This window comes from Sinocyclocheilus anshuiensis, unplaced genomic scaffold (genome assembly GCF_001515605.1).
Source record: "Sinocyclocheilus anshuiensis isolate Anshui unplaced genomic scaffold, SAMN03320099.WGS_v1.1 scaffold627, whole genome shotgun sequence".
NCBI classification, from domain to species: domain Eukaryota; kingdom Metazoa; phylum Chordata; class Actinopteri; order Cypriniformes; family Cyprinidae; genus Sinocyclocheilus; species Sinocyclocheilus anshuiensis.
Genome location: NW_015549703.1, coordinates 204,169 through 218,265, shown reverse-complemented (window position 1 = coordinate 218,265; position 14,097 = coordinate 204,169). Strand labels below are relative to the sequence as shown.

Here is a 14,097-nt window from a genome sequence, read left to right as displayed (position 1 = left end):
TCTATCTATCTATCTATCTATCTATCTATCTATCTATCTATCTATCTATCTATCTATCTATCTATCTTTAAGTGTTTCTGGGCAATGTGTAATTCTTTCTTCAATAGCATTTCCTTAGACTTTAAAGTATATGACTATACAGAAAAGTGAAAAGTAAACCTAAGAAATTCACTTGATTAAAATGTGACAACTAGTTTCCACAGTATGAAAAAGAAGATTAAATTTATGTTTCTGAGTCGTGACTCAGACTTTGATATACAGGCTTAAACTTAAATTGAGTTGTATGGATAAATATATATTGTGCCTACATGTGATTTTTTTTTTATGACACTAACTTTTTATAGATGAGTTTGACTGGATAGTAAGGGAGAAGCACCACCTCATGAAACTGGTTGATTTGCCAATCACTAATTCTTACACATCCATTTGTGTTATTTCATATTTTTGCTTTAATAGTATTCTAAAATGTGGAAAATTGCTGATCAAATAAAATAGAAATCATGCTTTTACTTCTAGTATATAAGCATAACAGTTAATACAGCACTGAAGTATCCTAAATATAAGCCTTCATTTTTTTTATTCTTTGCAATCAGGTTTTTATACTGACCCCCCAAAAAAGGGGTGACAGATCCAAAAGAGCTTGTTGCCCCCCTGTCGAGTGATATAGTGTCCACGTAAGTCTTTGTGACTGCAAACACGGGGAACAATTTGCAGCTGACTGCAATCTCTAGCGCTGGCACAGGAAATCTATATTTAGCAGCAAGTAAGTAATAACAAAGCGCATCCAAATGGTCTACAGACGGTAATGATACGAGAGCAGGACAAGATGTTGGCTTTAATTACATTGGTAGCGGAGGCAAAGCCATGTCTGTTAGACGTGCTGTGTTTATGCTGTCTTTGTGAGTCACTGAAATGAAAATGCTGTGCCGCTGAGCGCTGTTGGTTTTATGGAGGTGGTTTATGCTGCCGCTTCATTTACTATCTTGCGCTCTCTTCTTTGCATATGAAGCTGCCAAAACTGTCAATGAGATGCAGCTTAAATGAGATGTCACAAGAATGGCTATGGAAATATGATAGCCCTCATTACTCAAAATTGTACTGAGCAAAATATCGGCTTATTTGTTGCACTAACAATGCAATCATAGTCATTGCAATCTACAGACTGTCAAGGTTACTAAACCATATGAGTAGGACCCAAAATGAATGTTATGCCTAACTCATGCGTCAGTGGATGTTAACTGAGGTGATTTACAATCCATAAATATTTTTACCGACCATGAAAATGTTTTAAAAAGCATTAAAGGAGTCATACCATTAGGAATTCAAAATTCCCTTATCTTTTGAGATAAAGAGTTGATTGTGCTATAAAAACGTACTGTAACTCAGAAGTTTTAGTTTTAGTATTTCCAATCCAATCATCTGATCATCTCATGTCACTTATGCCAGATAAAACAAAAACTAATGAGGGTCAAACTGTATTGCAGCTGGAAAAATATGCCTCTGTTTACATTTTTGCAAAACTCCAAACACGTATTTATAAGTACAATTCACTGCAGGTTCAGCTGAAATGACCACTAGTGGTAGTAAAGCACCAACAACTTTTATTCCTGTTCACACAAATTAATTACAGGGCAGATTATCAAATAACAAAGACTTATTTATTTTCACACGGTTCCTTGCAGATGTTTTGACTTTAAAACATTTACCATATTGCAGAATTTGTAACGTAATACATTTTGATGTTTTTGCATTACATAATCCGCTCTATCTGTATGGCTTTTCTTACTTTTGACTTCGTAAACTTGCTCGATAGCTCACCTGGTACAGCATTGCAGTCCTGTGAAACATGAGTCATGATAAAAAAAGCTCAAAGACTTGTAGAAGCAAGCTATAATGTCATGTTTGCTTCAGTAAATGAGCTTTTATCTAACATTTGCTTTTGCTAAAACTGTCAGTTAGGTTTAGTGTAGGTGGTACATTATTTTTAAACATGAGCATTAATCTTGTAGAGCCACTCACTAGACATTTCATTTCTAAAATGCTGCGATATGTACAAAAATGAACATAACGAAACATTGCTTTTAGCACAACCAAGGATATTTTTCTTTGAAAGTGTCGCAAAACGTACAAGAACCAATGTAACATCATTTTGCAGAAATGTCGCCACAGGCATGCTTCCCAAAGAGCCTGGGTTGGATTTATATGTTGCAATTCTTAAAAAATTTAACAGGCCAATAACCAATTATTCCGCTTTATTTAAAACTACAAAACCACTATTTATTTCTGTTTGATGCCCACATATGTTTGTTTTTACTGCCAGTCACTGTTTAAAGACATCAAACCCCAGTATAATGACATCCACTTATAAGTGCCACACGTTATAAATCCTCTTGCCTAAGCGGTGCCCATCTCCCCTGCTAAGCATGACATTTAAAGCATGATTGTACTCCAGAATTAATGAATATTTGATGAGATATCTTTCTGAAATTGTAGACTTAGGCAGTGGTATGCCATGCTCTCAAAACCCCATTGTAAATGCGTTCATAATGAAACAGATCTGTGTCTCAGACTGAATGTAAATCACTGGGGCAGTAAGTGTGATGACAGCCTCGATATACAGGCTGAATAAATACTAGTTTTTTTAGTGATTGTGGATATTTACGCATCAAGCCATACATAAGCCATTATATCTCTTGTGCATTAATGGATTTACGTCTAAATCTCTGTTATTGCTGGCACAGCGCGGCAATGGTTTTGGCAGGTTTAGCGGTGGAAGTTAAGTGCTTTTTCCCCTCACTTCTTAGACCTGAGTTCACTTGTACCTTTCACTCTCGCGGCTCTCCACACACCAGTATCTCTGCAGCTGGAAAAATATCCGATGTGACATCTCCTCCTGTTGCTCATGCATTTTTTATGGGTCCTCCTCTCCCACCCAGTCCTCTTGGAGGAAGCCCTGCACTCTGTAGCGTGCCACAGTCTATAGCACATTTCACTGTCGCTGTCAATTCGGTGTTTAAACTGCTTTACTTGTAAATACTGATATGTTGTTGTATGTGATGTCTGGGAGGGCTGTTTGCGAACACCTGCTGAATCATCATAGGTTTGTGCTTGCTCATTTTATGCATATCGGCCCATGTTGTGATGCATGATATCGATAGGTGCATCGATTTCACCGCTGCACAAGATTCACTGAGCAGAAGTATACGTACTTTTCTGAGAAACCGAGAATGGCTCGGGAGCCCCGACCCTGAAATAATTCCTGGTTGCTTGGACGTCAGCAGAATCGGGTGCTAAGAGAAGTTTCGCCACTTTGAGCACCGCCTTGTCATCCTGAAAGTATATAGAGTATATAGAGGACATTATTACATCTCTGTCCCCGCATCGGTCCTTCCTGCTGTGAAGGGGATAATGCTGGCCGATGTGCATTACATTCGTCATTCTAACAGTTCACCATTGATCATTTCTCAAGCCGAGACCTGAGCCAGAGTATTGATCTGGAGAACAGAAAAAAGGTCTCGTGAAATGAGCTCTGTTCCAGGTCTATGATTTTGGTTGTATGCAGTAAAAGTGTGAGCAAAGTCAGAAATTAACTTTTTGATTAACAGGAAATATTTGCCACCCCAGACTTGATATTAAGGTGCATTTCTCTATATTTTTCATATGAATATATTTAAATAAATATATCTAGATGTATATATTTAAAACCACTACAGTTCACAAGTTTTGAATTTTTATAGATTCTTTTAAAAAATGTTAGATTTTTTTTTTTCATATTAAGAAGTCTTAATTTTGTTGTTAAGTCTTTTATGCTAACCATGACTGCATTTTTTAACCAGAAATACAGTAAAACCAGTAATAGTGTCAAATATTATTACAGTAAAAAAAATTTTTTTAAATTTGAATATAGTTTAAAATAAAAAAAATTCCTTTGATGGCAAAACTGAATTTTTAGAAGCCATTAGTCTTCAGTGTCATCCTTCAGAAATCATTCTGATATTCTTATTTGGTGCGCAAGAAACATTTCTTAATTTTGTCAGTTATTATTGTGTTGCTTTTTAATATTTGTGTGGAAACCATTATTTGTTTTTTTCAGCATTCTTTGATGAATAGAAAATTGGGGAAAAAACAGCATTTATTTGAAATATTTATTTTAATAAAATGTATGTATTTATTTAAATCTTTAGCATTTCTTTAGCAAATCTTTTTAACATTTTTAATGCCACTTTTGATTAAATTAATAATAATAAAAGTCTTTATTTTTATTCATTCAAACAACAAATAAACAAGCAAAATTGTACCCCAAACTTTTGAACAGTAGTGAATGTATGTAATAGTATTTGATCAGTTCATTTAAAATGAAATCAATTTCAACTCATAGAGTATGTGATAATATGCATAACCAGACCTAGAAATGCATATTAAGAACTGTCAGATGCCATAAATCAATGATAATAATAATAATAATGATTAAAAAACGACAGGAATTTATGATGTTTTTTGGCCAACATTTTGAATTTGATTTAGAATTTTTTTGATACTAAGCTTGTTTTTTTCTTTGTTTCTGACCCTGATTATGAATTTCGGGAGCGAAGCGCCAAGCCTGAAAGTGGCACTGCATGATAATCATGCACATTGATCACTGTGTTAAAAGTTCCTATTCCTTCTCCTTCTCTATCCGCATCATTTCTGCCTGCTTAACATCATTGCACCTTTCCAAAGCCCATCCCGTGTAGCCTGTGCCTCTGCCAGTTCTGCAGTGGAGCATGCAGCGTTATTCTGCTAGGTTAAGTGCGGCACAATCTAATTACTCTAATGTCGGTTGCGGTCTTAAATCACACTTATTGGGTAAGTGCGCCCGTTTGTCTGTCCTTCAGAAGGGAAGCCGCTCTGCTCTGCTCTCGGACTAATTATTCCAACTGGATATGAGCAATTGCACTTATTGGCTAGGGCATGGCACCGGCTGCCTGTGCTCCCATTCGTTGCCAGTGAAGTCTGCGTGCGATTGGGTCCTGGGAAGGAGTGGGAGGTGCGTTCTCTCTTTCCTCCCTGTGCTGGAGCGCGTGTGGATGTGAGCACTCTTTTCTCTCCTATTATTTGAGTGGCTGCAGGTACTGGTGTCTGCCTCTTTGCCTCTGTGCTAGAGGGATAAAGAGGGAAAGACAGAGGACTAGTGCTTCATATCCCCCCTCTGGCCTCCCCGTCTCCCTGCTCCCTGTCACTCCATCCTTCCTTCCTCCCTCCCGGACCATCCGTCAGCGGCTGGATCAACCCGCCCGGACCCTCCTCCCACAACCCCTTTGACTATCCTCACTTCACCGTCCCGTCTTGTGAACTGAGTGCAGGTAAGCCAGCACCTAGATGTGACTTTGTTGTGCTTTTTTCCCCGCTTCTCTACACTCTTTTCTCATTGCATGTCATTTTTTCTCTGTTTCTCACACACACGCTCTTTCTCACGCACCCTCCCTCACTCTCTTTAGCTTTCAAGTTTTCCCCTCTGGCAGTTCTTCTCAGAGGGAAGCGTGCAAAGAGAGACGTGGGATTAGAATCTGTGAGGTCACTGTTTTCGAGCCCAAATTCAGTACTTTCCACTTCCTCTATCTAAGACTTTTTCTGAAGCGGTGTAATGCCCACTGGCTATGGATACGCTGGAAAACCGTTGCTCCGCGCCACGAACCGAGTGTGTACTTTAGCTTCACACGCTTCCTCTGTGTTGTCCTTGACCCCTGCAGCAGTTTATTTTCTGTGTGTTAGAGTTGTTTAATGCTGAGGTGTTTAGAGGAAACTTACAGATGGTTTTCAGTTCTAGGATTACCCATGTCATGATGTAACTACAGGACTGACATATTCAAATAAGGTATTCATTGTTAATTCAGACATTTAATATGGTCAGGAACATACTTTGTGCACAATGCAAGTGCTTGTATTTTTTTAATTATTTTTTTTTAGAAAAAAGTATTTTAGCATATTTTTTTGTATTTTTGAAAGGTATTTACAACAGGACTACAAATCTATAAAAGCGTAACCATTTTACATTTGTGGCTCTGTTGTAAATACTTTTTAAACTTTTAAAAATACCAAAAAATGTTAAAAATTAAATTTTTTTTCCTACCAGTCATCCATTTGTAATCTGATTTTTCCGAAAAAGTGTAAACATAGCCCTTTTAACATTGCTCAGCCCAACATTTGTTCAGTTTTTGGCAGCACGATCTGCTTATCTGACCAATAGTTTGAGGAAGCATTTATTAACATTCAGTGTTTGTTGAAATTAGTGGGACAGAAATGAGGCGTCCAAGTCCTCCTGGGAAGTTTGTATTTATGAGTTGGGAAGTTGTAATTACGATGTCAGGCACATTCAAATCACATTGATCGGAACAAGATGGCGACGTACCTTTTCTACAAAAAATACAGCATTGTTTTTTAACTCTACTTTTACAAAATGAAGAATGCATATCGGGTGTTTTTACTTCATTGAATATATGAAGGTGTTGTAAATGGAATTGTTATAAACAATAAATAAATATTCGTAATTGTACAAAACTGATATTTTGTACATGAAACTTTATACACTTTAACAAATTTACCATCAACTACAGATGTTGAATTCATAGTCTGCTATTTTTCTCACTTTCACACCCCCAACTCAGAAACTCTGGGCTCAAAGAAAAATCGAGAGTTTCCCACTTGCAATTACAATTTTGTGCTGCCATTCACATGCTATCAACTCCTTAATACAGTCTATCCGACGTGACTGGAATGTGCCATTGCACTTTTTCATTTAACATATATTTGCACAAATCTGTAAACCTTAGTATCCAAAAAGGGAGCTATTAAAAGCATAATTCTCATCAAATGAATATTCCGTCATCATTTACTCAACTTCACGTAATTTCAAACCTGTATGACGTACTTTCTACTGTAGAACTTGAAAGAAGATATTTTGAGAAATGTCTCAGTGTGTTTTTTTTTGTGTCCATACAATGGAAGTCAGTGGTAACCAAAACTGTTTGGTTACCTATATTCTTCAAAGCATTTTCTTTTGTCCTTCACAAAAGAACATAAACAGGTCTTAAACGTCATGATGGTAATTAAATGACAGAATTTTAATTTTTGGGTGATATATCCCTTTAAACCATATTTTGAATCCTTGTCTTATCAGAATAGAGAGAATACAAAGAGTTGTTAATATGTTTATAAGGTTCTCTTATTAGAAACTATTGCTCCATCAAGACAGTTGTTGACCTGAAGGAGAAAACTGACCGTAGAAGTTTGGACTTGCATTCCAGGAAGCACTGATGCGTGAAATCGAGTAGCTAGAAGCATTAGCGTTAATATACTTGCATATATTTCAGGTCTAAATCTACAGAGCACAGCAGACAAAAAACTGCTTAGGTCTTCATCCAGTTCAGTGCTTTGATGTGAGTGGGTGCTACGTGAGATTGAAGTGGTGCAAACATAAATACCGGCCCATGGTTTGACCGATCTCAAACTTGTCTTCTGCACTTTAGCAGTAAAGACGTTTCCAATCAATCTGATTAACGGCATTGCATCCCCAATGCTTGCTCTTTTTACAAGCACATTATACCTGAACATATTCTCTTTATTAATCAGTTTTTAAATGTAGAGCAGAATTTTCTGGGGTTATTGAAAGCAACGGTTAGGTGAGTGAATTCAGAGAAGAACAGGTGTCTCCAGTATCAAAAGGCCTCTGCCATTCCCTGGGCTTCCTCTCCATTCCCAACGTGCCAGGAAACTATGGGAGCCTGGATGTCACCTCGGACTGAGATTCAAACATGAATGTACATGTAAATGATTTCATTTCGACGTTACTTCAGTGCTTTCTGCAAGTAGGATGTGGAAAGAATCCAGCTCGTCTTTAGCTTCGGCCAGAAGAAGAACTGTATTAAATTTGGCTATAACTGATGCTCTGTGCTGACAGAGAGTTTGTGTTTTTTTTTCTCCCACCCATCCTCCATTCGGTCTGATTGGTACGCAGGTCTCCTCCGCATGGCCGTATAGTAAGTTAAAAACGTCATGGCTGTGTCATAACTCATAAGCGAATGTAAAGTGTTGCCGAGGGCTGAAATTGAATGGTGCACCTTTTCAAAGTTAAGGCCCGGAAAGAATTATGGCCTGTGAAATCCTGGGCCCTTTGTCTCTCCGCAAAGCCACTCTGCAGTGTAATTTAACCTGCCGATGGGCCGTGAGATCAATCAGGACCCAGGAAGCTGAGGGGGGTTGGGGAAGGAGTTGAACCAGCCCTGGACCCCCCGCTGCTGTCGTTCTTAATGCTTGACTGGATGGCGTGGCTATTTTTATTGTTTCCTGTGATGTAGTGGATCGGAGATGTTCTGGAAAAGGTTAGGGAAACATTGCAGGCTTGTCTGAATTTGTAGATCCGTGGGTCGTGTAAGCTTCTGATGCGGCTGGCTGTTTGATTAAGTCAGGTCATCCTGTTGTTAATCTGTCAGTGATCCAATTTAATCAGTCATGGCGTCCAAGCTATACATTGAATGCACATTTCTGTATGGCAGAGATAGAAATTCTAGTCTTGAGACTTGGACTCAAGTTGTGCTTGAGTTGTAAAATAATTGGCTTGAGATTCCACTTAGACTCAGGCAATCAACTTGATACTTGAACTGGATTCCAAATACAAAATCCAGGGCTCAACAACAAGTATTTATTTTTCCTGTTGACCTACTACAGAGGAATGAGCTTTTTTCTTAGATGTTTTCAGAATTTTTTTTTAATGTTAAGCTTATTTTTATTGTTTCCAGTGATATAGTGGATATGTTCTGGAAAAGTTTAAGGAAACATTGCTTTTCCGAATTCACAGATCTGTGGGTCTACTGACTTGAGGTTTAAACCGAATTCCAAATACAAAATTCAGATCTCAACCATTTTTAGCAATCTATTTTTATATTTGCTAGAATTTATTTTTCCTCAATTGTTATTATTATTATTAAATAATAATATATTTTTTATAAATATTAATTATTATTGGTAAAGTAATGAACAAAGGAACATTATTTTATTAAATATAATACATTTAATTATTTGTAATTACATTTAATTTAATAAAAACATAATATTTGATAAATTTTTAATCCTATTATTATAACCTTTGTGGTTAAATAATTATAAGAACAAATGAAAAAAAAAAAAAACTAAATTAATGTTATTATTATAGCAGGCCATCCTTCCACTCTAAAATGTATTAAATTGATTATTCTTCAACAAAGTTGATAAAACTAAACTGTAGTTTAGAGAAGACTCTTCTTAACAGTTCTTGAGAGACCTGAAACTCAAACTGACTTGAGACTTGGTTTTTATTTCAAATTGAACAACATGTTTTTCAACTAGGTTTATTAAACCAACCTGCACAGCTGTTACCAATGGGATTTAAGACTTTACTTGGACTCTGAATTAGAAACGTGTGAATATGCAAAATTGCTTGCCCTTCAAAAAGGTTTATGAAACCAACCTGTAGTAGAAAACTGTTCTGAAAGGATATTCGAGACTCGACTTGCACTTCACCTCAAAGACTTGAAACTTGACTTGGACTTTACGTCAGAGACTTGAGAAGATGTCTGCCGTATGGTGCCTGTGCATTGCAAGGAATATAATGTGTCAGGATAAGTCTTAAAGAGACTTTGAAGCCTGTCTTATAGTGCTGTCTTGGCAGCGTGGCTGGATCTCAGCGTTTTTGTTTGATTAAAAGCGCACAGGAGTTTGTAGCACACGGTAGGTGCAAGAGAAGGGCTTACAGCTTAACCACTGATTATTCAAGCCTCTTAGGCTAAGCCATGGCACTCCAGTGATGAACGCCTTCTCCACTTCACATTCCCGCTCCCTCGCCTTTTTTTTTTTTTACGTTGCTTTCTTGCTCCCTCCCTCTCTCTCTCTCTCTCTCTCTTCCTCTCTTCCTTTCTCATTGAGCAGTGGGATCAGTAGCAGAGTGATTCATGCAGTGCCGAGGCTTTATTTAGACATAATCCACTGAGTGTCACTATGGCACGAGGCTTTGGTCAGGTTCTCCTACCATGCTCCTGCCTGCCTTCGTATCCAACCCCCAACAAGATGGGAGTGTGTCAGCGGGTCACATGGTGTGACGCGAGGAGACACCCAACCATGAATGATGCAGCATTTTCTCAGCGGCCTCGCCCCTGTTATTGGATGGAGAGAGATCGGCGGCGGCGTTGTGAGGAGGAGAGAGAGGAAGACCGCTTCCGTGCAAATGCGTTCTAATAAAATCTAGAGCCTCTGGCGCTTTTAGTAAAAGCTCTGCCTCATGTTCGGTGTCTGTTGATGCCCTCCCACCTGCTCCCTGGAAAGGCCTCCGTTCCAGAGTGCTGTGACCACGGAGATGGGCAGATTGAACCCAGCGGGGCGGGGTGTGAGGGGAAAGGTGTGACCTGCTGCTTGAAAAGTCTTTTTTAGCCACCGAAATGGACTCCTGAGTGACATTTACCGTCTTAAACCTGTAAACATCGGCCTTGTTTTTACTGCGGGTTCACCTTGGGTCTTTTTTTGTTGTTGTCGTCTGTTCAGGATAGCTCTTGGCTTGCCCCTCTCTATAACAAATATGCTTGCCTGACACACTTTCCTGAGCCGATGCCGTTCGCTCTTCCAAAGCATCTGCGCAGCTAAGTCAGCAGTAACGCTCCTGTGTTCTGGGGATGCACAGATTGAGGAAAGAGGCACGAGTTTCTGTATGGTGTACTGTATGTAAATCTGAATTCTGCGTCCGTATATTTGCCATCAGGAGGATTTGGCTGATATATAAAATATTCACAATATAATTAAGATGATTTTGCTGGCAATATTCTGTGAATTTCACTATAATTCTGATACATTTTTTACTCAAAGACTGTGTCATTAGACTAGTTTTGTGATCTTTCACTGATTGTGATGTTTTAATAGTGTCTAATTTGTCTAATTCAAAGATTCAAATTGGTGCCATCACTCAAAAATGTTCCTGTGAGGCATTTTTCATTATTAAAATGTAGAAATGTAGGTAAAGTGTGTGTGTGTGTGTGTGTGTGTGTGTGTGTGTGTATATATGCCTAAAGATACCACTCATAATGTGGGGTTCGAAATATGTTTTTTTTTAGGAATCTTTTGTTTTCACAAATTTTGTTTTCAAAAAATTTACATAAATACAGTAAAAATGTTACTATTGTGTAATAATATCACCATTTAAAATAAATGTTTTCTATTTTAATATATTTAACAATGGAATTTATTCCTGTGATGCCAAAGTTGACTTTTCATTAGCCATTAATCAAGTCTTCATCGTCACATGATCCTTCGGAAATCATTCTAACATTGCTTATTATTTTTGTGGAAATTGTGATGGATTTTTTTTCCAGGATTCTTTGAATAATAGAAAGGTCAAAAGACTAGAATTTATTTAAAATCTGAATCTTTTGTTTACAATAGAAATTTATTTTTACTGTAATTTTTTTTGTGTTTGTGGACAAAAGTCATTTATGTAATCAAAGTACAGTAAAACCATTAATACTGTGAAATATTATTAGAATTTAAAATATATACAGTAAAAACGTACATTTTGTAAAATATTAGCCTATTGCAATTTAAAATACCTTTTTTCTGTTTTAATGTATTGATAATTCAATTTTTATATATTCTTTGTTGAATATAAAGTGCAAAAGATTCACATTTATTTGAAATTGTTTTTTTGTGACAATGTAAAAGTTTTTTTTGATAAATTGAATGCATCCTTGCTAAATGAAATGATTAATTTCTTTAAAAAACTTGACTCCAGCCTTTTGAACGATAGTGTATATGCACGTCTGAGTAAATACTTTTTGATCATATTTCTGTTTAATTTATTCCTGTGATGCCAAAGTTGACTTTTCAGTAGCCATTAATCAAGTCTTCATTGTCACATGATCCTTCAGAATGCTGATTTGGTGTTGCTTAATATTTTTGTGGAAATTGTGTTAGATTTTCTTCAGGATTCTTTGATTTAATAGAAAGGTCAAAAGACCAGAATTTATTAAAAATTTTAATATATATTTTTTAACAATATAAATGTATTTTTAATAATTTTTGATTAATTTAATGCATTGTTGCCTAATAGAGGTATTAATTTCTTTTAAAAAATGAGTGGTAATGTGCGTGTAGATAAATAATTAAATAATTAATTCATTTTAATTTGTTTTAAATTACCTCTGTTGTACAAAAACGTTATGTTTTATTCATAGACACACAAAACACACACTATTATTACTTTTATGATTAATTACATTTCGCATCTTGCTTAAAAAATATGAAGTTTTTACTTGCCAGTCTTATCCATCAGTAAAGAATAAATGCTGTGTTTTTTTTGGCCAAATATTGAACTTATGTTTTTTTCTGAACCGACTGAAACGGTTAAACAATTCCCCCATAGCGACCCCTAGAGGACGCAGTTCGAAGTTCCCATGAAAGGGAACTGTTGGTTAGCAAGTATTAAGAAGATACTTATTAGGTAGGCATTTCTCTTGTTTTGTGAATAAAGGCTTAGTCAATATACCCCTACATACTGCTTTGTCATTGTTAAGATCAGTGTAGAGCTAATATTGATTCTTTATGCTATGCTCCACATTACTGTAGAAGACAATAATGATCTGAAATAAGAGGAAGACTTAACAAATAGAGTAGTTGGAATAGGGCCATGTAATACTGTTGACACATTAAACCCATATACTGTATAATCTGCAATGTATGCGTTTTCTGTGTGACGACTGCCGGAAACCAGATGAGCAGGATTTCATCCATAGTACAAGATATTAACTTAAAGTATGGCCGATGCATAAGTCATTTAAGTGTAATGTAATTAACGGGATCTGTTTGATTTCTGACATTTTTTTTCAACAGCACATCACAAGTTGAGGCTCAATCTGCTTCCTGCAGGAAAATCTGAGCCGCAGATTAGTTAGCGCTGTGATTTCTCCCACGAGGTTGAGGGATTTGATCTATCGGCTAATTCTCCTCAGTCTTAACTCGATGAGAACTGTCTGTGACATCACAACGCTATCCCTCACTTCAATAATACCTCAGCAGCGAAGGTAAAGCACATGATATCGCTATCTGTTCTTCTCTGGAGGGGGGAGGTACAGAGCTGTGGAGATATTCAAATGTGCCTTTGAATGCCTTTGAATTTCTGCTGGAGCCTTTTTGCTGGATTAAGACTTAAAAGCCTTTAAAGGAGAATCCCTCCAATCATAAAGATGTGAAAGTGTCAAGCGTTTTGAAAAACATTTCTGCATGTCTTACTTCCTGTCTATTTTAAAAGCTAATTTGCAGTCTTTCACATTTCTATGTGTTAACCGAACACATTTGAATAGTTGTAAGAAGATCATACACTATGTGCAGACTTAACATATCCTGCATATTCAAAGTTTGGGGGCTGCGGTTTTTTAAAATGTATTTTTAAAGTATCTAATGCTCACCAAGGCTGCATTTATGTAATCAAAATACTGTAAAACCATTCATATTGTGAAATTTTATTAGACTTTAAAATAAATACAGTAAAACATAAATAACGTTTTTCTATTTTCATTTATTTATAATTCATTTTTATAGATTCTTTGATGAATATAAAGTGCAAAAGATTATTTGAAATTGATTTTTTTGTGACAATGTAAAAGTTTTTAACTGTCACTTTTGATCGTGACTGGTGACTGGTGACAAAAGGCTGTCAAACTCCAGAAATGAAGAAAATAAATTAATAAATAAATAAAATAAAAAACAAATAATTAAAATAAATACATAAATCTAGAACATTTTAATATTTTATATATGTATGTACATACACACACACACACACACACACACACACACACACACACACACACACACATTCTTCTCAAGGTATATATATATATATATATATATATATATACACACCTTGAGAAGAATGTGTGTGTGTGTGTATATATATACACCTTGAGAAGAATGTGTGTGTGTGTGTGTATATGTATATATATCACATATATATATATCACACACACACACATTCTTCTCAAGGTGTATATATACAGTCGTGGTCAGAATTATTGGCACCCTTGGTAAATATGATCAAAGAAGGCT

The 14,097-nt window shown here is 36.4% G+C and overlaps 1 protein-coding gene across 14 annotated transcripts in view; it reads left to right on the top strand.

Moving 5' to 3' along the window:
* The first annotated feature begins 5,075 nt into the window (after nt 1-5,075).
* The window catches only part of LOC107660579 (poly(rC)-binding protein 3-like), a 64,046-nt gene continuing 55,024 nt past the window's right edge, over nt 5,076-14,097 (top strand). For 7 of the 14 annotated variants that reach the window (XM_016449909.1, XM_016449910.1, XM_016449908.1 and 4 more), the window contains exon 1: nt 5,077-5,342. The gene's annotated coding sequence lies outside the window, so the exon portion shown is untranslated. Of the gene's footprint in view, nt 5,343-14,097 lie in introns of all 14 variants that reach the window. The other 7 variants (XM_016449911.1, XM_016449905.1, XM_016449912.1 and 4 more) reach the window with 2 other exon arrangements.